Below are 25,398 nucleotides of genomic sequence, written 5' to 3'. Positions count from 1 at the left end.
ATTATTGTAGCATGGCTACTACGACTGACATTTATGGGTTTTTTAAATTCAGAATTTAGCATGTTACAGGAACTCTTCTGGAACTAACAGAAATGTTCTATTTCTGTCTATATTCCTTTTGAAAGGCCCAAATTGTATAGTATTAATTTAGTATTTCTTTTACATGCATGAAACATCTAAATGACTACTGTTTCTGCACAATTTGGCATTTACACTATACACTACTTGAATATCAAAGTGTCCACTTATTTTTGATGTTTGCCATTGACTGAAAATAATAAAATAGAGATTCTAAATTAATTTTAATTATTTTCTGATCCTCACAATTGTCCACTTCTTTCCTTTTTTATGGAGATTATTCTGTGATTTTTTTCTTGTTATAATATTAAGGCCCCAATATAATTATTTACAGCTATTTTTTTACAAATACTGGATGATTTGTTTCTTGATGAGTTTGAGCCCACACTCACTATCTTTAGGAATATATCTCCACATGACTCACATGCAAATGTGAGCAGACGTATTACCTTTGCTTCCAAGTTACAAAGAGCAAGAAGGTACACTTATTTTACTGAATTGCTTCATTTATATATTTCATTGAATTCTGAATGTTTGTAGTATGCACCTTTTATAGATAAAACTTTATTTAGAATTACATGCCTGAAAATATACTTGCATTTGGAATGTCAGCCTGGGATCACTTGGAAGAAATCATAAAACAGTCTCTAAAAAGGAAGGTGGGGTATCACCTGATGTCAAAAAGGTGATAAGGCATATTGCCAACAAAGCCTCTGGGATGTTGCTTTGCTTCATCAAATTGCCTTTTTCAGATACATCATTCAGAATCCATCTCTCTTTCATTAGATACCTCAATCCAGTAGGAAAGCATTTGTTTAAGGAAAACGTTCATTCTTATGAAAGGCTGGCTAAAAGTATTCCAGATTACATCTTGGGCACAAGCTGCCGTCATCTTTTTCTGATAAGTGTTCTGTTTCCCACAGCATTCCCTTGCTGGGTGAGTGTTTACTACTTCACCAGCACTTCCCATGTTTAAGTGGTTCATAATCCAACTGTATGTCTCAGGGACTTGGGTGACCCATTTAATCCATGCACATATTAATCTGTTAATGGTAAGCTACGTAGTGGCAGGACAAATCACTATCTTGTACAAAAGAATAAGCGAAAAAGTCATTACTTGCCTCAGACATCTCTTATTTTATCTAACCCAAACCTTATTTTTTAAGCACATGCATAAGAGACAGGTCTCCTGATGTGCTTACAGCAGTAGCCACAAAAGCAGCAGCCATCTTCTATCCTTGCAACTCTCTATGCCCATCCCAAATATAGACACACCACAGCTAGTTCATACATAGTATTGAAAAAAATGTAGATTTTATTTTTGTTTAAAAGGTTTAGCATGACTTTCTGGCATTCGACAAACAATGTGTCAGCATTGTGACAACAGAAGAAATTGTAGCCATTTTACTTTTGGTTTTCTTTGTAACTTTCCATGCTATAGCTGGGTTTTTCCATGTAGATAGACAAAAGATGAGGGAGAGGTATGAGCATTCTTAGTCATAAAAATTGCAGCTGCACTTACAATCAAAATCAATGTGAATGAAGAATTTTGGCGGTAGAAGGGTCTGGGAGAAAAGCCTGCATTTTTTGTAATTGGAAATGTGATGTGTGACAGCTTGGTTTGGAGTGGGAATTGCAATTTGTAACTTTGTATCAGGGGAGGGAACTTTCAGTTTTGGGTTCAACTATGTAAGTGCCGATATTTGTTTCCAAATAAAATGTTCTCTAAGGACGAATTTCTTGCCTTGATGTTCTTTTGACTGGTGTCATCTATTAGAACCATAATATTATCCCAAAACTACCATCTACATTAACATCATTGGGGTCCTGAGCTCCAGTCACCTTCCACAAACCAGGAAGGAGGTTGGCAAAGAATCAGGAAAGATCTCAGTATGGAGAAAAAAGAAGCATCCACAACCAGTACTCCGACCATGGTGGCTGCCTCAGCAGAGGGAGAGCAAGCCCTTGCATCATTGGAGAAAGTGAGTTCAGAAGTTCTGCCAGTGGGAGCGAGACCCAAAACACAAGAGCTATTGTGGTCTTCGGAGTGGATCCTGCCTGCTGGAGACTCTAAGCACCCCAAGACAATCCAACCGAAGAAGAGTTCTTCAAGAGTAGTTGAGTCGGAGTTGCAAGCAGGTGCCTCATGAGAATCACACTCTCCCGATTGTAGAGGAGCAAAAAGATTGGCAACAGCAGAAGATTCAGGTGAATGGAAGTACCTGTCAGCAATCTGCAGCCAATCGGTGGAGAAGTTGGTAGAGAAGTTTGAAGGGCTAGAAATGGGAAGCAAGGGGCAGGTCACCCGCTCTTTGCCTACTAGTGAGTGTGACGATCAGCACCAATCTATGCCCAGAAGAAGCCATAGCCCTACTGGCAGAGTTCGGGCATGCGTTTGGAGCCACCAGCATTGATCTCAAGCCCAGTGGGGAGGAAGAGTCCTCACCATCACCCATGGTGTGACAGTCCGGTTGTCATCAATCGTCAAGGAGTCCAGAACGCCACTTGCAATGTGACAGTTCTGACCATCAGAGAAGCCCTGATCGGTGTCATTCATCATGGTCTTCCAACCAGTCACCATCTCAAACAATCCAAATGGTGGGATCATTCCAACAGCCCTGAGACATGCCTTTGTGACAGTCCTGGCCTTAGGAGAAGCCTTGATTGGCATCATTCATCATGGTCTCCTGACGCATCATCATTGCGGACCTGGCTTGCATCACAGAGACTTGGTTGGGCCCAGAGGGTGGTATTCCTCTGGTTGATCTTTGCCCTCCAGGTTTCCGGGTGCTACACCGGCCTCGGGCTCAGGGTAGGGGCGGGGGAGTGGCAGTACTTATGAGGGAGACCTTGTGTCCGCGGGAGGCCACCGTTCCTCAGATAGTCGGGTGTGAGTCTCTCTTTCTGAGATGTGGTCCTGGGGCGCAGTTCATGGCTTCCATGACGGCCATGGACCTGACGCAAGTAATTCATGGACCGACTCATGAGGGAGGCCACACCCTTGACTTGGTTTTCTTATCTGGACGGTGGTTAGATGATCTTGGTGGGGGCTCTCCAATTGTTATGCCCCTGTCATGGACCGATCATCATCTCCTGCGGCTGGTCTTCCGTTTTGCCACTCCCCGCCGTGGGTGTGTGGAGCCAATTAGATGGCTCTACACACCCACCCAAATACATGCTTTATAATCCCATTGAATTATTTTATTATGTAGAAGTTATAAAATTTTCCTTGCTGTTGATTAGGTGCATATAATCCAATTAAAAGTATTTTCTTCCCTTCTATTAAAAGTTCAATTATAATATATCTTCCTTGTTTATCTGCTTCAATTAAGTTAGCTGTTAAATTCTTCTTCACATAAATGACTACACCTTTTTTCTTTTCTGGAGCAGATGCAATAAACTGCATACCCAATCTAGAGTTTATCAAATATTTTTGATCAGATATGCGTTTTTTGCAAGCATATGACATCATTTTTAAATTGTTTAAAGTACTGAAATATTTTCTTTCTCTTTTGCAGTGAATTTAAACCATTAACATTCCATGTTAGAAACTTTGTTGCCATTTTTTGCGATCTTGCAAAATCTTGCAGATCCACAAGCATCTGCTTCTTTGGTCTCGCTCCTCCCACTGCTTCAGTATAAGTAGATTCTTGAGTTGTAATTGTAGTATATTGTTTCTGTTGTTGTTGTTGTTCCTTTCATCTAGTTGCAGCCTGTGTCACTCTTTGAGCCCTTGATTCTTCTAATGGAGCCAAGGGCTGTGCAATTTCCAAAGTTTGCTGTGCTTCTTTTGAAATCAGCAAGATAATTTCTTCATCTTGCTGTGTATCTTCCAATTGTGTCTGTTGCACTTCTTTTTCTTTTCTTCTTTTAATATCTGGGGATGTCGGTGAGTCTGCCTTCAATATGTTACAATAAAAATCTCATGCCTTCGGAACTGTATTAAGACGATATCTTGTACCAACATAATTCACCACTATCCCAGTTGGTATCTCCCATCTAAACTGAATCTGTCATTTTTTTAATTCATCTGCCAGAAAAACAAATTCTTTCCTATTTCTTAAAATTCTTGGTGGTATTTCTTTCAAAATTAAAACCTCTTGATCAGCCACTTTAAATCTGTTGTTATAAAAGGCTTGTATGATCGCATTTCTGATCTTCCTCTTTGAGAAGTAAACAACCACATCTCTTGGTAGTTTTCTTTGCCTAGCAATCCAGGAATTGACATGAAATATTTTGTCTATTTCCAATATAAAATCTTCAGCTAGCCAACCCAAAATAGGCACCACAGCTTTTGCCAATATCTCTTCCAAGTTTTCTTGTGGATTTTCTTTCAGAGCTCTGATCCTCAAGGCAAACTCCATGTCCTTATATTGTATCATCACCATCTCATCATCAATTTTATCCATTTTATTCTCAGCTACACTGATTTTAGCTTCCAATATCAAATTATTTTGATTAACTTCTTCCACACATTCATCCAGACTCTCAATACAAACTTTCAGTCCCTGAAATGCCAGCAAAATATCCTCTCGTATTTCCTTTTTTTTAATTGAAAAGTTTTTAAAATACATTTTTTTAAAACATAAACTCACTCCCTCCCCCTCCCCTCCCCCTTACCCTCCCCCCCCGACTTCCCAGAGCTGAATACAGGGTATTAACTTTACAAATGTAAGCTACAATATGCTAAATAACTAAAAAAGACATATTAAATTCTATCGCACTTTAATCTTTTCTCTCCAAACATCTCTCAATTCCAAGTCATCTTTCATCTCAAAAAAGGATTGAGGCAATCTAGCATGATTTGGTATACTTCTAAAAATACCTTTTTTGTCTTTTTGTACATCCAGGACACCATTGCAATCTCCCATCAAAATACACGATTTATAATCCCATTGAACTATCTTGCTATGTAAAAATTTATAAAATTCTCCTTGCTGTTGATTAGGGGCATATAATCCAACCAAAAGTATTTTCTTGCCTTCTATTAACAATTCAATCTTTCTAGGATTAAGAAGGTTAAGATTTGTCCAAGAACTATATCTGATCATAGTCCAGTATGGTTGGAGATAGAAAAAGATAATGGAGACAGACAATCTTGGCGTTTAAATGAAAATTTGTTTAAATATCAGGAAAATGTGGAAGAGTGTAAAAAACGGATGAAAGAATTTTTTAAAATTAATATGCACAAAGGTACTTCTATTGAGATGGTTTGGGATGCAAGTAAAGCTTATATGAGAGGTGTATTAATATATTTGAATAATAAATATAGACGTAAATTGGAATTTAAGAGGAAAGAATTAGAGGATGAAATTAAGGAAAAAGAAAAGGCTTGAATTCTGAATCCATCTGATGGGAAGATCAAAGAGGTAATTACTTTACTAAGGGGTCAGTTTGATATGTTAATGGCAGATCAAGTGGCAACTAATTTACGGTATGCTAGACATAACACTTTTTGTAACGCTAATAAACCAGGTAGATGGTTAGCTTACTTGTTAAGGAAGAAGCAAAGAGCTCGCAATATAGATAGAATAGAACATAAATGGCGGACGTGCTGGGCTGAGCTCTGCAAGTTCCAGAAATTAGGCGTCCTAGGAGCCCCTCAGGGGTGCTTTATGCCCTCTGTGTTGGGGTGATAGTGATGGGCAATGAGTTAGGCAGCTGGACAATGCTGTCTGCTGCCTGCTAATTTTACCGTTGGCATTCCGCTGGTCTGTTGGTGTGCTGGCTGCCGGGCTCGTCGTTCGCAGCGTCTTCCTGCCGCTTCGGGCCGCCCTCCGGGCCGTTCTCGGCAGCGTTTTCAGCGTTTGCGGTGGCGCCAGCGTCTTTAGGTGGTTCCCGACTGTTGGCGGTGTCGGCAGAGGCATTTGCGGGCCGTTTTGGGCTGTCTTGGTGGTCGTCTCGGTCCGCTCTCGACTGCGACGGCGACAGCACTTTCGGATCATTTTGACGGTGGCGGCGGCGTTGCTCCCGGGCCGTTCTAGGCCACTTTTGACATCGTCCGCTGCATTTTGGGCCGTTCTTCAGGCCGCTTGCGCCGCTGGCACCTGGGCCTTCTCGGCCTGTTTTCCTCTGGCGGCGGCGGCGTTTCTAGATCGTTCTCGGCTCCGGCGGAGTTCCGGCAACAACAGTGACGGCGACGGTGTTTGCAGCGGCGTTTTCGGCAACAGCAGCAGCCTCGGTAGCTCGGCGGTGGCATAGCTGTCAACCTGTTTTGTCTCCTGATTGCTCTGCTTAACCCAGACGGCCTGGTACCTTCAGTGTTTCTGGTGGCCCCGAACGTTCCTGGGTTAGCTGGTTAACCCCGGTGGAGCCCAGTGGAGCCCAGCGGACCCTGGTTGTTCCGGAGGAGCCTGAAAGACCTGTGCTCTTTGCGGCACCTATTGTGAACTGGTCGGTGCCGTTGAATTCCGACGGGGCCTTGAGGAAATTAGTAAGCCTGGAGGAGTTAGACTCTGTAGACCACGCTCTGGAAGGCCCCAATTACTGTAGAACTGGGGGCCCATGGAGCTGTGGCCAGGAACAATCCCCTGGAGTGGCGGAGCGACGGAGGACTTGGTTGTTAGCAGAGCAGACTAGCATGGTTTATTACATTATTACATTCTTGCCTCTACGAACTACTGCTTATTGTCTACACATCATCCCCAAAGGACTCAGAGGACTCTGGGTATTAGCCACCGTGAGAGGGTGGCTTGAACTTACACCTGCTGCCCCTAGAGGTGAGAGCTCCATGGGGCATGCTATACCCAGAGTGTGTGTTTCAGACCACCACCCCGGGAACAGGCTCCGCGACCGTCGTGAGAGGACGGTGGTCGGCCTGTCCTAGGGGTTCACCCAGCTGAGTGGCAGTAGCTGGGTGGAGGGTCTGGACACCCATTTATCCTCTGTTTGGACCCTCCTTATTAACTATGGACTGCCTTCCACCTGGATTTGCTCCTTATGCCTTGTTTCAGGTATTCTTTCACGGACTTGTTCGCCCTCAGGGGTGCTCCCCCTTCCTGGGTGCGACCCGCCTTTCTAGCCACTTATAATCTCGATGAAGGGCCCGCTTATTGGGACCCTGAGAGATGGCTGGGCACGGGTAGGGGCCTCCGACATAAATCTAATAAGAGGCCCCTGGTTAGTTTCTTATCTAAATTTTTTGGGGGGTTAGGGAGGGGGGAGGGTACTTCTTTTGGTTGTTTGGACAAAGGGGGCAGTCCAACAACCGCTGTTCAGGCCAGGTCCGGGATGGACCGCGGGGGGAGGAGCGGGGGTTGGTTGCCTCCGGGGCTCCAGGGCTGGTCGTGGGACTACCCATTCCCACGACGTTAGGGAATGGCAGCAGGTGTAGGAACAGAGGGCCGTATCGATCTCAGGGAAGGCCTCTCCGCTGCTTGCAAGCGGTGAGGCAATCCGACCCTCTGGCTCCGCCCCGAGGTCCCGGGAGCGAGGATGTGCAGCCCCCTGAGCTCCGGCTGGTGTACTTGAATGCCAGGTCTGTTGCTAATAAAGCTCCTCTCGTACGCGATCTGGTCGAGGGTGAGCAGGCAGACCTGGCTTGCATCACGGAGACTTGGTTGGGCCCAGAGGGCGGTATTCCTCTGGTTGATCTTTGCCCACCAGGTTTCCGGGTGCTACACCGGCCTCGGGCTCAGGGTAGGGGTGGGGGAGTGGCTGTTGTTATGAGGGAGACCTTGTGTCCATGGGAGGCCACCATTCCCCAGATAGTCGGGTGTGAGTCTCTCTTCCTGAGATGCGGCCCTGGTGCGCAGTTGGGCTTGCTGCTGGTGTACCTGTCGCCTAGTCACGCAGCAGCAGCCCTGCCTGAGCTTCTCCTCTCTGGGTTGGTGATTGAGTTCCCGAAACTTATAGTTTTGGGGGACTTCAATCTACCATCCCTGGGAGGATCATCTGAGTTAGCTCGGGAGTTCATGGCTTCCATGACGGCCATGGACCTGACTCAAGTAATTTCGGGACCGACTCATGTGGGAGGCCACACCCTTGACCTGATTTTCTTATCTGGACGGTGGTTAGATGATCTTGGTGGGGGCTCCCCAATTGTTACGCCCCTGTCATGGACTGATCATCATCTCCTGCGGCTGGTCTTCCGTTTTGCCACTCCCCACCGTGGGTGTGTGGAACCAATTAGATGGTACCGCCCCAGACGCTTAATGGATCCTGAGAGGTTCCAGGCAGCGCTGGGGTCCCCACCTGCCTCCTTCGCTCACAACTCGGCGGATGCCTTAGTGGAAGCCTGGGAAAGGGCAGCCATGGAGGCTCTTGACCGAGTTGTACCCTTGCGGCCCCTGACCCGGTGCAGATCCCATCGAGCTGCATGGTTTTCCGCGGAGCTCCGGGAGATGAAGCGTCGGAGACGGGACCTAGAGAGCGTTTGGAGATCCAGCCGATCCGAATCCGACCGATTGCGACTAAGAGCCTATATTAGGTCTTATCTCGCTGCGATAAGGGTGGCGAGGTCTAATCACTTTGCTACCCTTATCGCGTCCGCAGATAATTGCCCGGCCACCCTGTTTAGGGTGACTCGCTCCCTCCTTAATCAAGAGGTGATGGAGGAACCCTTGCAGGGTCGTGCCGAGGAGTTTAACCAACATCTGTCAGACAAAATCGCTCGGATTCGGACCGGTCTGGACTCTGACTGGGCAGATTCTGGACATGGGCGGTCTTGTCGATATTACCTGGGAGGAGTTTGATTCTGTGACTCCTGAGGAAGTGGACAGGATTATGGGGAGGCTGAGCTCCACCACATGTTTATTGGACCCGTGCCCTTCCTGGCTGGTTTATGCAGCCCGGGAGAGGACACGAAGCTGGTTCCAGGCTTCTCTGAGTGAGGGTAGCTTCCCCGCCGTCTTGAAAGAGGCGGTGGTGAGGCCTCTCCTCAAGAAGCCTGCCTTGGACCCAGCTGTGTTGAACAACTTTCGTCCGGTCTCCAATCTTCGCTTCCTTGCGAAGGTTTTTGAGAGTGTGGTGGTGCATCAGCTCCCTCTGGTCCTGGATGAAGCGGATTATCTAGACCCGTACCAATCGGGTTTCAGGCCCGGGTACAGCACGGAGACGGCATTGGTCATGCTGGTGAATGATCTCTGGAGGGTTCGGGACAGGGGACATTCCTCTGTCCTAGTCCTATTAGACCTCTCAGCGGCTTTCGATACCATCGACCATGGTATCTTGCTGCGGCGTCTCAGGGGATTGGGAGTGGGAGGCACGGTTTTGCAGTGGTTCTCCTCCTATCTCCTGGGAAGTTCACAGTCGGTGTTGACAGGGGGGCAGAGGTCGACCTTGAGGCCTCTCGCTTGTGGAGCTCCTCAGGGGTCGGTCCTCTCGCCTCTCCTGTTCAACATCTATATGAAACCACTGGGTGAGATCATTCGTTGCTTTGGAGTTGGGTATCATCAGTACACTGATTATACCCAGCTTTTTATTTCGACCCCAAACCACCCCAGTGATGCCCTCAACGTGATGTCCCGTTGCCTGGAGGTGGTTCGGGTCTGGATGGGGAGGAACAGACTTCAACTCAACCCCGACAAGACTGAGTGGCTTTGCATACCTGCATCCCGGTTTATTTCGGATATTCCATCTCTCTCTATTTAGGGTGAATTATTACCCCCCCGTAGATAGGGCTCGCAACTTGGGAGTCCTCCTAGATTCACGGCTCACTCTGGAAGATCACACAGTGGCTGTGACTAGGGGGGCTTTCACCCAGGTTCGCCTGGTGCACCAGTTGCGGCCCTATCTAAGCCGGGATGACTTATGAACGGTCACTCACGCGCTCGTGACCTCTCGTCTGGACTACTGCAACGCTCTGTACATGGGGCTGCCCTTGAGGACCACCCGGAGGCTCCAACTGGTACAGAATGCAGCCGCGAGAGTTGTGTTGGGAGTCTCCCGATACTCCCATGTTACACCTCTGCTCCCTGAGCTGCATTGGTTGCCAGTTGTCTTCCGGGTGAGATTCAAAGTACTAGTAATGGTGTTTAAGGCCCTACATGGCAGGGGTCCGGAGTACCTTAGGGAACACCTGCTGCCGGCATCAACTTCCCTTCGCCCTGTACGTTCCCACAGAGAGGGCCTCCTCAGGGTGCCACCGATCAGAGAATGTCGATTGGTGGCCCCCAGGGGGAGATCCTTCTCTGTGGGCGCCCCGGAACTATGGAATCAGTTACCGGTTGAGCTCCGGATGGCGCCCGATCTTCGCTCCTTTTGTCGCGATCTAAAGACATTCTTATTCAAACAAGCCGGCCTGGCCTGATGGGGGATTGGTGGGGTTTTTTATTGTTGTTTTAATATTGTATTTACTGTTTTTAGTGGGCATATATTTAATTCTTTTTTAACTTTTGTAACTTTGTATTTTTTATTCTTGCCCTGTTCACCGCCCTGAGTCCTTCGGGAGAAGGGCGGTATATAAATATTATAGATTAGATTAGATTAAGTAGTGTATCAGCACAATCTTATTAAAAAGACTTTTGTTGATTTTTATTCCAAGTTGTATGCTAGAGATAAGATTAGAGATGTAGATATAGATGGATACTTGATGAATGCTAATATTCCTGTCCTTATGCAAGAACAAAAGGAAGGGATGAACCAATTGATAACTGATGAAGAAATTTTCCTAGCAATTAAACAATTAAAAGTGGGTAAAGCACTGGGAACTGACGGTTTGACTGCCGTTTATTATAAAAATTTACAGTTAGAAATGGTGGAACCTTTAAGAGAATTGTTTAAGACAATTCAATTGGGAGGAGGAGTGCCTCCATCGTGGAAAACTTCCTTTATTTCGTTGATCCCGAAGGAAGATCAGGATGCTACCCAAGCCAAAAACTACAGACCAATATCGCTTTTAAATACTGACTATAAGATATTTGCAAAAAATTTAGCCAATAGATTAATGAAGGTAATGCAACAAGTGATTCATAGTGATCAAACTGGATTTATAAGTGGTAGACAAATGAAGAATAATGTGAGACATATTGTAGATCTATTGGAATTTTTGGAAAGAAATAATCAGATTCCCACAGCGCTGATCTTTCTGGGTGCGGACAAAGCTTTTGATCAATTGGACTGGCAATTTTTGATGAAAGTATTAGAGAAAATGGAATTTGGGGAAAATTTTAACAACCTATTAGGGCAATATATCAGAAGCAAACAGCTTGTATAATAGTAAATAACAGTTTGACAGAATCATGCAATATTGAAAAGGGTACAAGACAGGGATGTCCGCTGTCACCTTTATTGTTTGTTTTAACATTGGAAATAGTACTGATTAAAATACGAGATTCAAATAAAATTAGGGGAGTTCAAATAAGAGATCAAGATTACAGATTGAGGGCGTTTGCAGACGATCTGGTTATTACAGTAACTCAGCCGGATTACTCAGTTGTAGAATTGATGGAGATAATAATGTTATATGGGAAAGTTTCTGGATTTAAGATAAACACACAAAAAACTAAAATATTGTCTAAGAATATGACTGTACCACAAAAGGCTGCTTTAGAAGAGCTAACGGGATTTGAAATTGTTAAAAAGATTAAATATTTCGGGATATATCTGTCAGACTCAAATGTGAAGTTATATAAAAATAATTATGAAATGTTATGGGGGAAAATACAAAAAGAATTAGATAGTTGGAAAAAATTACAATTGTCTTTATTGGGAAGAATTGCAGCAGTGAAGATGAATGTTTTGCCAAAATTTTTGTTTTTGTTTCAAATGATACCTATACTTAAAAAGGATTTAAATCTGGAGGAGTGGCAAAAAGGTATTAATAAATTTGTTTGGGCAGGGAAAAAGCCACAAGTTAAATTTAAGATAATGCAAGATATGCGTGAAAGAGGTGGTCTTAAAATGTCTAATTTTAAATTATATTATGAGGCTGCTGCTTTGTCATAGATAAGTGACTGGCTTAATTTAACATAAGGGAGATTATTAAATCTTGAGGGTCATGATTTGTTATTTGGTGGGCATGCATTCTTATTGTGTGATAAGAAGGTGGATAATGTGTTTAAGATACATATTTTAAGGTATGCTCTGTTGCAAGTTTGGAAAAAGTATAGACATAAGTTAAATTATAAGATACCAATTTGGGCAATACCTAAACATGCAATAGAAAATATAAATGTGGGATTCAAACAGGATGAGACTACATATAAGGAAATTTTAAGTCTAGAAAGGAATGTATGGCAATTAAAGCCGTATAATATTTTAAAAGAAGAAAAGATTGTACAAATTTGGTTTCAGTATGGGCAATTACAGGCAAGATGTAAAGAGGACCAGAAAGCTGGCTTTTCGATGACTGATGAAAATTTGGTAAAATAAATTAGAGATCAAGGTCAAGCACATATTAAAAGGATATATAATGCATTGATAGAAATTGACTCAGAAACGGAACTTGTTAAAGATTGTATGATAAAGTGGGCCCAGAATTTTCAAGAAGTTATAACAATGGACACTTGGGAAAAGATCTGGGCTAGAAACGTAAAATTTACACAGGCCCAAAACTTAAGAGAGAATTTTTATAAAATGCTTTATAGGTGGCACTTAAACCCTAAAAAATTAGCAAGTATGTATCCGAACTGCCAGCCCAAATGTTGGAGGTGTGGTTGTGAGGATGCAAGATATTTTCATATATGGTGGACTTGTAAAAAGGTTAAAGCTTTTTGGATTAAAATTTGGTGGAATATGCAAAAGATATTTAAGAAAAGGATAAAGTTTTCCCCGCAATTGTTTTTATTGGGTATTATTACAGATACTACTGTAATAGATACTAAGTTGATGTTGAATCTAATTACGGTGGCAAGACTTCTAGTTGCGCAATACTGGAAGAAGGAGGAATTGCGACTATAGAAGAGTGGACTTTGAAAGTTTCCAATTCGGCGGAAATGGTAAAGATTTCGGCATATTTGAAAGATCAATCGCAACAGAGATATATTGTGGAATGGAGAAGATGGATTGAATATATTCAGAATAAATATGGGACTAAAAAGTTTCATTTAGCATTTGAATAAGTAGTAGATTTTTATGATGTATGATTAGTCATTTGATACTTTATTAATATTATGATTATGGAGAGTTAAAGTCCGATAGAACTTAATATGTTATTTTTGTTATTAGCATATTTTAGTTTATTTTTGTATTATTATACCCTGTATTCAGCTCTGGGAAGTCGGGGAGGGCGGAGGGGAGGGGAGGGGAGGGTTGGGGAGAGGGGAGGGGGAGGAGGGAGTTTTTTGTATTTAAAAATGTATTGTAAAACTTTTCAATAAAAATAAAAATAAAAAAACAAACTTAAACTAAAATACGCTAAATAACTATAATTAAACTTCAAATCCTATCACACTTTAACTCCCTTAAACATAACTAAATAATAACATGTCTTATAATTCTAATAATTTATTTTATTTTTTATTTTTTATTTTAATTAAATTTCTATACCGCCCTATTCCCGAAGGAAATATTATACTAATACTCATTCATATGCTAAATGAAACTTTTTAGTCCCATATTTATTCTGTATATAATCAATCCATCTTCTCCACTCCAGTATATATCTCTGTTGTGATTGTTCTTTCAAATATGCTGAGATTTTTGCCATTTCTGCCAAGTTTGAAACTTTCAAAGTCCATTCTTCTATAGTAGGCAGTTCCTCCTTCTTCCAATATTGCGATACCAACAGTCTTGCTGCAGTTATTAAATGCAACATCAATTTAGTCTCTATCATAGTACAATCTGTAATAATACCCAACAAAAATAACTGTGGAGAAAACCTTATCTTTTTCTTAAATATCTTCTGCATATTCCACCAAATTTTAATCCAAAAACCTTTAACCTTTCTACAAGTCCACCATATATGATAATACATTGCATCATCCCAACTACACCTCCAACGTTTAGGCTGATAATTTGGATACATACATGCTAATTTTTTATGATCTAAATGCCATCTATTAAACATTTTATAAAAGTTCTCTCTTAAATTTTGTGCCTGTGTAAATTTTACATTTCTGACCCAGATTTTTTCCCAAGTATCCATTGCAATTGGCTCTTGAATATTCTGGGCCCATTTTATCATACAATCTTTAACAAGTTCCGTTTCAGAATCTATTTCTATCAATGCATTATATATCCTTCTTATATGTGCTTGACTTTGATCTCTAATTTGTTTTACCAAATTTGCATCTGATATCGAGATGCCAGTTTTCTGATCTTCTTTCCATCTAGCTCACAGGTCTGCAACCCGCGGCTCTGGAGCCGCATACGGCTCTTTCAGCTGTCTCCTGTGGCTCCCAGTCCTTTGCCATGTGCAGTTCAAAAAAAAAAGTGGGACTAAAAAAGTTCAACCAATCAATTCAAATATGCAGGGTAAGTGCATATCTCGCCTTGGCTCCACTCTTCAGTCAAACCCTGTTCTGCGCATGCGCGCATGTATGCGCATGTGCACACAATTTTTGCGGCTCCCAGTTTTTCCTTTTGTGAGGGAACCGGTTCCGAGTGGCTCTTTCACTGTTTCAGGTTGCTGACCCCTGATCTAGCTTGTATCTGGCCATACTGAAACCAAGTTTGTACTATTTTTCCCTCTTTTAAAATATTAAATGGCTTTAATTGCCATACATTCCTTTCCAGTCTAAGGATTTCTTTATATGTAGTCACATCATGTTTAAATCCCACATTTATATTTTCTATCGCATGTTTAGGTATTGCCCAAATTGGTATTTTATAACTTAACTTATATCGATATTTTTTCCAAACTCGCAATAGGGCATACCTTAATATATGTGTCTTAAAAACATTATCCACCTTTTTATCATACAATAAATAAGCATGCCAGCCATATAACAAATCACACCCCTCAATATTCAATAATCTCCCTTCTGTTAAATTAAACCAATTACTAATTGATGATAAAGCCACAGCCTCATAATATAATTTAAGATTGGGCACTTTAAGACCACCTCTTTCACGTACGTCTTGCATTATCTTAAATTTAACTCTTGGTCTTTTCCCTGCTGAAATAAATTTATTGATACCTCTCTGCCATTCCTCCAAATTTGAGTCTTTTTTAATTATAGGAATCATTTGAAACAAAAATAAAATTTTTGGCAAAACATTCATTTTTACTGCTGCAATTCTTCCCAATACAGACAATTGTAATTTTCTCCAACTATCTAATTCTTTTTGTATTTTTAACCATAACAATTCATAATTATTTTTATACAATTTCACATTTGAAGCTGAAAGATATACCCCCAAATATTTAATCTTTTTAACTATTTCACATCCAGTTAATTCTCCTAAAACCTCCTTTTGTTCTGTAGTCATATTTTTACACAATATTTTAATTTTTTGCCTATTCACCTTAAATCCAGAAACTTGACCATACTGCAAAATTATTTCCATTAAATCTACAACCGATTGAGTTGGTTGACTTAATGTAATAATCAAGTCATCCGCAAATGCTCTCAATCTATAATCTTGATCTTTTATTTTAATTCCCTTTATTTTCTTTGAATCATGTATCTTAATCAATAATATTTCCAGTGTTAAAACAAACAGCAATGGCGACAACGGACATCCCTGTCTTGTACCCTTTTCAATTTTACAAGCTTCTGTTAAACTACCGTTAATTATTATTTGAGCTGTTTGCTTTTAATAAATTGATCTAATAGGTTGTAGAAACTTATCATCAAACTCCATCTTCTCTAAAACTTTAAATAAAAATTGCCAATTCAATTGATCGAACGCTTTTTCAGCGTCCAAAAAAATCAGCACTGCAGAGACCTGGTTATTTCTTTCCAAAAATTCCAATAAATCTACAATATGTCTCAAATTATTCTTCATTTGTCTACCACTTATAAATGCTGTTTGGTCACTATGAATCATTCGCTGCATTACCTTCATTAATCTATTTGCTAAACCTTTTGCAAATATCAAATGGTATCTGAAATGGTATAGGGTTTCCTGCCTTAGCAGGGGGTTGGACTAAAAACTATTACTTCTTCTTCTTCTTCTTCTTCTTCTTCTTCTTCTTCTTCTTCTTCTTCTTCTTCTTATTATTATTATTATTATTATTATTATTATTATTATTATTATTATTATTATTATCTTATAATCAGTATTTAAAAGTATTGTTGGCCTGTAATTTTTGATTTGGGTAAGATCTTGATCTCCCTTCAGAATCAGCAATATAAAAGCTGTTTTCCACGATGGAGGCACTTCTCCAGATTGAATTGTTCTAAATAATTCTTTTAAAGGTTCCACCATTTCTAACTGTAAATCTTTATATTAACGGCAGTCAAGCCATCTGTTCCTGGTGCTTTCCCCACCTTTAATTGTTTAATTGTTAAAAAAAATTCTTCATCATTTATCAGTTGATTCATCCCTTCCCTTTGCTCTTGTGCAAGAACAGGGATATTCACTTCTTGTAAATATCTATCTATATCTACATCTTGAATCTTATCCCTGAGTAAAATTCAACAAAAGCCTTTTTAATAAGCTTCTGCTGAAACACCTCTTTACCCTTGTATTCTATTCTATCTATATTACGTGACCTTTGTTTCTTCCTTAACAAGTAAGCTAACCATCTACCCGGCTTATAAGCATTACAAAAAGTATTATGTTTAACATACCATACATTAGTTGCCACTTGATCTGCCATCAACATATTAAACTGATCTCTTAACAAAGTAATTGCTTCTTTAATCTTTTTATCAGATGGATTAAAAATTAAAGCCTTCTCTTTCCTCTTAATTTCCTCCTCTAACTCTTTTCACTTATATTCCAGTTTATGCCTATATTTATTATTCAAGTATATTAACACTCTTCCCATATAAGCTTTACTTGCATCCCAAACCATTTCAATAGAAGTACCCTTATGCTAATATAAGTACCCTTATGTTAATATAAAACTCTGGCAAGTCCTTAAAGAGATGGGCATACCAGACCATCTTATTTGTCTCTTGAGAAATCTATATGCGGGCCAAGAAGCAACAGTGAGAACTGGACACAGAACCACTGATTGGTTCAAAATTGGGAAAGGAGTCTGGCAAGGCTGTATACTGTCGCCTTGCCTATTTAACTTATATGCAGAGCACATCATGAGAAAGGCAGGGCTAGATGTATCAAAAGTTGGAATTAAGATTGCCGGAAGAAACATCAACAACCTAAGATATGCAGATGATACCACTCTAATGGCAGAAAGTGAAGAAGAACTAAAGAGCCTCTTGTTGCGGGCGAAGAAGGAGAGTGCAAAAGTTGGGTTGAAACTAAACATTAAGAAAACCAAGATCATGGCATCTGGCCCTCTCAATTCCTGGCAAATAGATGGGGAAGAAATGGAGGTAGTGACAGATTTTATTTTCCTGGGCTCCAAGATCACTGCAGATGGGGACTGTAGCCAAGAAATTAAAAGACGCTTGCTCCTTGGGAGGAAAGCCATGGCAAATCTAGACAGCACACTAAAAAGCAGAGACATCACCCTGTCAACAAAAGTGCGTATAGTCAAGGCTATGGTCTTCCCAGTTGCAATGTATGGCAGTGAAAGCTGGACCATAAGAAAGGCTGAGTGCCAAAGAATTGAAGCCTTTGAACTATGGTGCTGGAGAAGACTCCTGCAAGTTCCTTGGACTGCAAGGCAATCAAACCGGTCAGTCCTAGAGGAGATCAACAATGACTGCTGTTTAGAAGGCCAGATTCTGAAGCTAAAACTCAAATACTTTGGCCACCTAATGAGAAGGAAGGACTCAATGGAGAAGAGCCTAATGCTGGGAAAGATTGAGGGCAATAGAAGAAGGGGACGACAGAGAATGAGGTGGCTGGATGGAGTCACTGAAACAGTAGGCGTGAGCTTAGATGGACTCCAGAAGATGGTAGCGGACAGGAAGGCCTGGAGGAACATTGTCCATAGGGTCGCAATGGGTCGGACACAACTTCGCAACTAACAACAACAACCATTATTATTATTATTATTATTATTATTATTATTATTATTATTATTATTATTATTATTAATTTTATTTGTATACCGCCCTTCTCCCAGAGGACTTAGGGCGGTGAACAGGGCAATACATATTAAAAAACAAGATACAAAAATTAAAAACGATTAAACAAATGCCCATGAATAAGTTAAAACACATTAAAAATAGATTAAAACAGATTAATACAACCCAACCTCATCCCATCAGGCCAGGCCGGCTTGTTCAAAAAGGTAGGTTTTGAGATCGCGCCGGAAGGAGCGGAGGTCAGGCGCCATCCGGAGCTCAACCGGAAGATGGTTCCATAAATACGGCACACCCACAGAGAACGCCCTCCCCCTGGGGGCCACCAGTCAACATTCTTTGACCAGTGGCACCCTGAGGATGCCCTCTCTGTGGGAGCGTACTGGGCGAAGGGAAGTTCACGCCGGCCGCAGGTGCTCCCCAAGGTATTCCAGACCCATGCCATGTAGGGCTTTGTAGGTCATTACCAACACCTTGAATCTCACCCGGAAGACAACTGGAAGCCAATGCAGCATGCGGAGCAGAGGTGTAACATGGGAGTGTCAGGAAACTCCCAACACAACTCTCGCGGCTGCATTCTGTACCAGCTGGAGCCTCCAAGTTGTCTTCAAGGGTAGCCCCATGTAGAGAGCGTTGCAGTAGTCCAGACGAGAGGTCACGAGGGCGTGAGTGACCGTACGTAAGACATCCCGGTCAAGATAGGGCCGCAACTGGCGCACCAGGTGAACCTGGGCGAAGGCCCCCCTAGTCACAGCTACTATATGGTCTTCTAGAGAAAGCTGTGAATCTAGGAGGACTCCCAAGTTGCGAGCCCTATCTTACGGGGGGTAATAATTCACCCTAAATAGAGAGAGATGGAATATCCGAAATAACCCGGGATGCAGGTATGCAAAGCCACTCAGTCTTGTCGGGGTTGAGTTGAAGTCTGTTCCTCCCCATCCAGACCCGAACCGCCTCCAGGCAGCGGGACATCACTGGTCGAAATGAAAAGCTGGGTATCATCAGCATAATGATGATACCATCATTAATCAGCATAATGATGATACCCAACTCCAAAACCACGAATGATCTCACCCAGCGGTTTCATATAGATGTTGAACAGGAGAGGCGAGAAGACAGACCCCTGAGGAACTCCACAAGCGAGAGGCCTCGAGGTCGACCTCTGCCCCCCTGCCAACACCGACTGCGAGCGTCCCAGGAGATAGGAGGAGAACCACTGAAGGACCGTGCCTCCCACTCCCAATCCCCTGAGACGCCGCAGCAAGATACCATGGTCGATGGTATCGAAAGCCGCTGAGAGGTCTAATAGGAATAGGACAGAGGAATATCCCCTGTCCCGAGCCCTCCAGAGATCATTCACCAGAGCGACCAATGCCGTCTCCATGCTGTACCCGGGCCTGAAGCCCGATTGGTACGGGTCTAGATAATCCGCTTCATCCAGAACCAGAGGGAGCTGATGCGCCACCACACTCTCAACAACCTTCGCAAGAAAGCGAAGGTTGGAGACTGGATGAAAGTTATTTAACACAGCTGGGTCCAAGGCAGGCTTCTTGAGGAGAGGTTTCACCACCGCCTCCTTCAAGGTGGCGGGGAAGCTACCCTCACTCAAAGAGGCAGATATAACTGCCTGGAACCAGCCTCGTGTCCCCTCCCGGGCTGCATAAACCAGCCAGGAAGGGCATGGGTCCAATAAACATGTGGTGGAGCTCAGCCTCCCCATAATCCTTTCCACTTCTTCCGGAGTTACAGGATCGAACTCCTTCCAGATCACATTGACAAGATCACCCGTGTCCTGATCGTCTGACTCTGCCCAGAGTCCAAATCAGTCCGAATCCGAGCGATGTTCACTAAACTCCTCGGCACGCCCCTGCAAGGGTTCCTCACTCACCTCCTGATTGAGGAGGGAGCGGGTCACCCTAAACAGGGCAGCCGGGCGATTATCTGCGGACGCGATAAGATAGCGAAGTAATTAGACCTCGCCACCCCTATCGCTGCGAGATAAGACCTAATATGGGTTCTTAGTCGCAATCGGTCGGATTCAGATCGGCTGGACCTCCAACCACTCTCTAGGCCCTGTCTCCGATGCTTCATCTCCCGGAGCTCCGTGGAGAACCATGTAGCCCACTGGGATCTGCACCGGGTCAGGGGCCGCAAGGGTACAACTCGGTCAAGTGCCTCCGTGGCCGTCCTTTCCCAGGCTTCCACTAAGGCATCTGCCGAGCTGTGAGCAGAGGAGGCAGGTGGGGATCCCAGCGCTACCTGGAACCTCTCAGGGTCCATTAAGCGCCTGGGGCGGAACCATCTAGTTGGCTCAACACACCCATGGTGGGGAGTGGCAAAACGGAAGACCAGCCGCAGGAGATGATGATCGGTCCATGACAGGGGCATAACAATTGGGGAGCCCCCACCAAGATCATCTAACCACCGTCCAGATAGAAAAACCAAATCCAGTGTGTGACCTCCCACATGAGTCAGTCCATGAATTACTTGCGTCAGGTCCATGGCCGTCATGGAAGCCATGAACTCCCGAGCTAACTCAGATGATCCTCCCAGGGATGGTAGATTGAAGTCACCCAAAACCATGAGTTTGGGGAACTCAATCACCAACCCCGAGAGAATGACGAGAAGCTCAGGCAGGGCTACCACTGTGCAACTAGGCGACAGGTACACCAGCAGCAAGCCCAACTGCGCCCTAGGACCACACCTCAATAAGAGAGATTCACACCCGACTATCTGAAGAACGGTGGCCTCCTGCGGACATAAGGTCTCCCTCATAACCACAGCCACTCCCCCACCCCTACCCTGAGTCCGAGGCCAGTGTAGCACCCAGAAGCCTGGTGGGCAAAGATCAACCAGGGGGATACCACCCTCTGGGCCCAACCAGGTCTCCGTGATGCAAGCCAGGTCCGCATGCTCACCCTCGACCAGATCCCAGACGAGAGGAGCCTTATTAACGACGGACCTGGCGTTCAGGTATACCAGCCGGAGCTCAGGTGGCTGCACATCCTCGCTCCCGGGGCCTTGGGGTGAAGACAGAGGGTCGGAGCGCCTCACCGCTTGTAGATAGCGGGGATGCCCTCCCGGATATCGATACGGCCCTCTGTTCATACACCTGCTGCCATTCCCTAACGTCGTGGGAATAGGTAATCCCACGACCCGCACTGGAGCTCCGGAGGCAACTAACCCCGGCTCCCCCCCTACGTGATCTGTCCCAGGCCTGGCCTGAACAACGGTTGGTGGATTACCCCCCATTTCCAACCAACCACGACCCTCCCCCCTCCCTAACCCCACAAAAAATTTTGCTAAAAAAGTAACCAGGGGCCTCTTATTAAATTTAAACCTGAGGCCCCTGTTCCTGCCCAGCCATCTCTCAGGGTCCCAACAATCGGGCCCTTCATCAAGAGGCAGAGTGGAAAATGAGGCAGGTCGCACCCAGGATGGGGGGGCACCTCTGAGGGTGAACAGAACAGTACTAGGGGAACTAAGGCGCTTAATAATAATTAAATAAATCCAGCGGTCCACATTGGGCTATTTGTAGGCAGCTAGGTAGTTAGAATAAAGTTAGAATAGAGATGTTAAAGGGAGTCAAGCTATTCTCCAAAGCACCTGAAAGCAGGACAAGAAGCAACGGATGGAAACTAATCAAGGAGAGAAGCAACCTAGAACTAAGGAGAAACTTCCTGACAGTTAGAACAATTAACCAGTGGAACAACCTGCCTCCAGAAGTGGTGAATGCTCCAACACTGGAAGTTTTTAAGAAGAGACTGGACAGCCATTTGTCTGAAATGGTATAGGGTTTCCTGCCTTAGCAGGGGGTTGGACTAGATGACCTCCAAGGTCCCCTCCAACTACTACTACTACTACTACTACTACTACTACTACTACTACTACTTATTATTATTATTATTATTATTATTATTATTGTTGTTGTTGTTTAATCCACTTGCACATGTTTGATGACAAACAGCCTTATGTTTATAAGCGACAGTTTTCCTACTAAGCACCTGCATGTCAAAAGCATTTGAATTAAAATTACCATATTAAAATCAAATCTGATGTTTTTTAATTTTTATTTGGTGTGCGTTGGAAGAGGGGTAGTCTTATACAGCGAGTATAGCCCAAACCCTATAATTTAACAGGAAATGTAGAGGGTCGTCTTATACGCCCAGTCGTCTTATATGCCGGAAAATACGGTACTTCTAAAATACCTTTTTTGTCTTTTTGTACATCCAGGACACCATTCCAATCTATCTTGCTATGTAAAGATTTATAAAATTCTCCTTGCTGTTGATTAGGGGCATATAATCCAACCAAAGGTATTTTCTTGCCTTCTATTAACAATTCAGTTCTAACATATCTTCCTTGTTTGTCTTTTTCAATTAAATTAGCTGTTAAATTCTTCTTCACGTAAATCACTACTCCATTTTTCTTATCTGGAGCAGACACATTAAACTGTGTACCCAATCTAAAGTTTATCAAATATTTTTGATCACCTGCTCAAATATACATTTCCTGTAAACAAATAACATCATTTTTAAATTGTTTCAAATACTGAAATACTTTCTTTCTCTTGTGCGGGGAATTTATTCCATTAACATTCCAGGTTAGAAACTTTGTCGCCATCTTTTGTGACCTGAAGCTTTCGGAGTGCCTCTTGCAAAACCACCTGCACCTGCCTCTTTGGTTTCACTCCTCCCACTGCTTCACTATAAGTAGGTTCTTGAGATATAATTGTAACTTTCTGTTGTTCTTGTTCTTGTCTCATTTGTCTAATTGCAGCCCATGTCATTCTTTGTTCTCTAACCTCTTCTGATGACGTCTGGGACTGCTCAACTTCTGGAATTTGCTGAGATTCTTTATCCTTCTGCAAAGTAACTCCTTCAGCTCCTTGTACATTCTCCACTCGAATCTGATGCTCTCCTTCGTTCTTCCTTCCTTTAAATTCTTAAGATGGTGGAGAACCTGCCTTCAATATGTTAGATTAAAAATCTTGTGCCTTCAAAACTGTATTAAGACGATATCTCGTGCCAGCAAAATTCACCACCAAGCCTACTGGAATCTCCCATCTAAACTGAAGCTGCCGTTTCTTTAATTCCTCTACTAAAAAAGCAAATTCTTTTCTTCTCCTTAAAATTCTTGGAGGAATCTCTTTCAGAATCAAAACTTCTTGCTTAGCAACTTTAAATCTATTGTTGTAAAAGGCTTGGATAATCACATTTCTGATTGATCTCTTTGTAAAATAAACCACCACATCTCTAGGTAATTTTCTTTGTCTGGCAATCCAAGAATTAACACGAAATATTTTGTCTATCTCCCCCATAATATCTTCTGCTTGATGCTCCAAAACCAGTTCAAGGGCTTGTGCCAATAACTCTTTCAAGTTTTCCTTTGGGTCTTCCTTCAATCCTCTAGTCCTCACAGCAAACTCCATATCTCTATATTGTATCATAACTACATCATCATCGATCTTTTCCATCACATTGTCAGCTTCCAACATTTTAGCATCCAATCTCAAATTATTTTGATTCAACTCTTCCATACGATCATCCAGACACTCAATACAGACTGCCAGCCCTTGAAATGCAGCTAAAATCTGATCTTATTTCAGTATTCTTCTCCTCAATAAGTTCAGCTATTTGCTGTGATTGGTTTTTTAAAGCATCTTGTAAAGCGTCTTGTAAACCTTTTATTATTAATGTGGGTGTGGGTGCGGGTGCCACAGGAGAAGACATCAAAGCCTGTAATGAAGAATGCTGAACTGGCGAAGCACCAGCACTTCTAGGAACTTTAGTTGGTTTAGAAGCCATCTTAACACCCAGTTAATTTCTATTGCGCACTTTCACTTTCCACACTGCTTGCAACTTTTTCTTTCAAAATAAACCAGAGTTAAAGTTCAAATACTTGCTGTTCCAATATTCTCCTGCACAGCTCTGCCTACATCCAGGTAATCCAAAGTTAATTGTTGATTGCAGGGATGGTTGCAGCGTCCTGCTCCACTCCAAAGCCTTGGAGCATAGAAGTCCCCGAGTCCGGAGCTAGTTCAGGCTTCGGGGGGGCTCTCACCCTTCAACCCCCAGAATTTAAACTCTGGTGGTCTAGGGGAGCTCTACCCCTTCCTGAACGCTCACCCCCCTCTTCTCCCGAGGAGAGGGTTTCCGAGACACAAAACAGCTGATCATTACTGTTTTAGCGGTTCCAACGGAAAACAACGGGGCTGACAGCCAGAACGGCCGCCATCGACAGAGCCTTGCCACCCGGAAGTCATCCTCTCGTATTTCCTCATTTTTCTCATTAATAAGCTCTGCCATTTGTTCAGATATTTGCTCAGATTGAAGTTTTAAAGCATCTTTTAAATCTTGTAGTGTTAATGTGGCTGTAGGTGCTGTGGGGGATGGCATCAATGTTTGAAGTCCAGATTGTTGAACTGGTAAAGCCCCCGCACTTTTAGAAGCAGGGAATCTAGGTGGTTTGGAAGCCATTTTAACACCCAATTAACTTTCGTTTCTCACTTTCACTTTTCCATCCAAATTGCAACTTTGTTGCTTCAGTGTTAAATATCCAAGTCTTTTAAATCACTTTTAAGCCAACTTCCAATGTTTTTAATAGTCTTTTACAATTTTAAAAATCCACTTTATATCTTCTTCCTTATTTTATTTTATTTTCCTTATTCTTTGTTCTTCCCATTTTCTCTAAAGATTTATTCCGGTGCCATCTTCCTCCCCTTCTTTTGAGTTAAACCGGAGTAAGATCATATACTTGCTGTTTCAATATTCTCCTGCTCAGCTCTGCCTGCATCCAAGTAATCCAAAGTACAATATTGGGAGCAGGGATGTTTGCAGCATCCTGCTCTGTTTCAAAACCTTGAAACAGAGGAGTCCCCGAGTCCAGAGCTAATTCAGGCTCTGAGGGAGCTCTCACCCTTCAACCCCCAGAATGATAATTCTGGGGGTCTAGGGGAGCTCTACCTCTACCTGAATGCTCACCCCCCTCTTCTCCCAAGGGGGGATTCCCAAACCGCAAAACAGCTGATTGTTGCAGTTTTCACAATTTAAACGGAGCAACGGGGCTGATGGTCAGAAATGACTGTCTTTGACGGAGGCTTGCTACCCGGAAGTTCCCTCCAATTTATCTTTTGATGTCATGGAAGACAAGGGACCACCCACAGACATGGTAAAAGTAGCCACCATACCCCCACCTGGGTAGCTGCTCATCCCCAGTGAATTCAGAGACTTGGCAGAGGTGTTCAGTGAAAAGGAATGTGATGTTTTATCCCCTCATTGAGCAAATGACTGCGCCATTGAGATTTTACTCGGGATTAAGCTGCCAAAGCTGG

At 43.0% G+C, this 25,398-nt stretch overlaps 1 protein-coding gene across 1 annotated transcript in view; it reads left to right on the top strand.

The window, feature by feature from the left end:
* The window catches only part of ADCY1 (adenylate cyclase 1), a gene marked incomplete at its 5' end in the record, with an annotated part of 490,247 nt that overhangs the window by 201,961 nt on the left and 262,888 nt on the right, over positions 1-25,398 (top strand). The gene's annotated exons all lie outside the window — the stretch shown is intronic.

The sequence above is a fragment of the Vipera berus genome (assembly GCF_964194415.1).
Source record: "Vipera berus genome assembly, chromosome: Z".
In the NCBI taxonomy this organism is placed as follows: Eukaryota; Metazoa; Chordata; class Lepidosauria; order Squamata; family Viperidae; genus Vipera; species Vipera berus.
The sequence above is the reverse complement of the archived record's forward strand: the minus strand, read 5'-3'. Positions and strand labels throughout refer to the sequence as shown.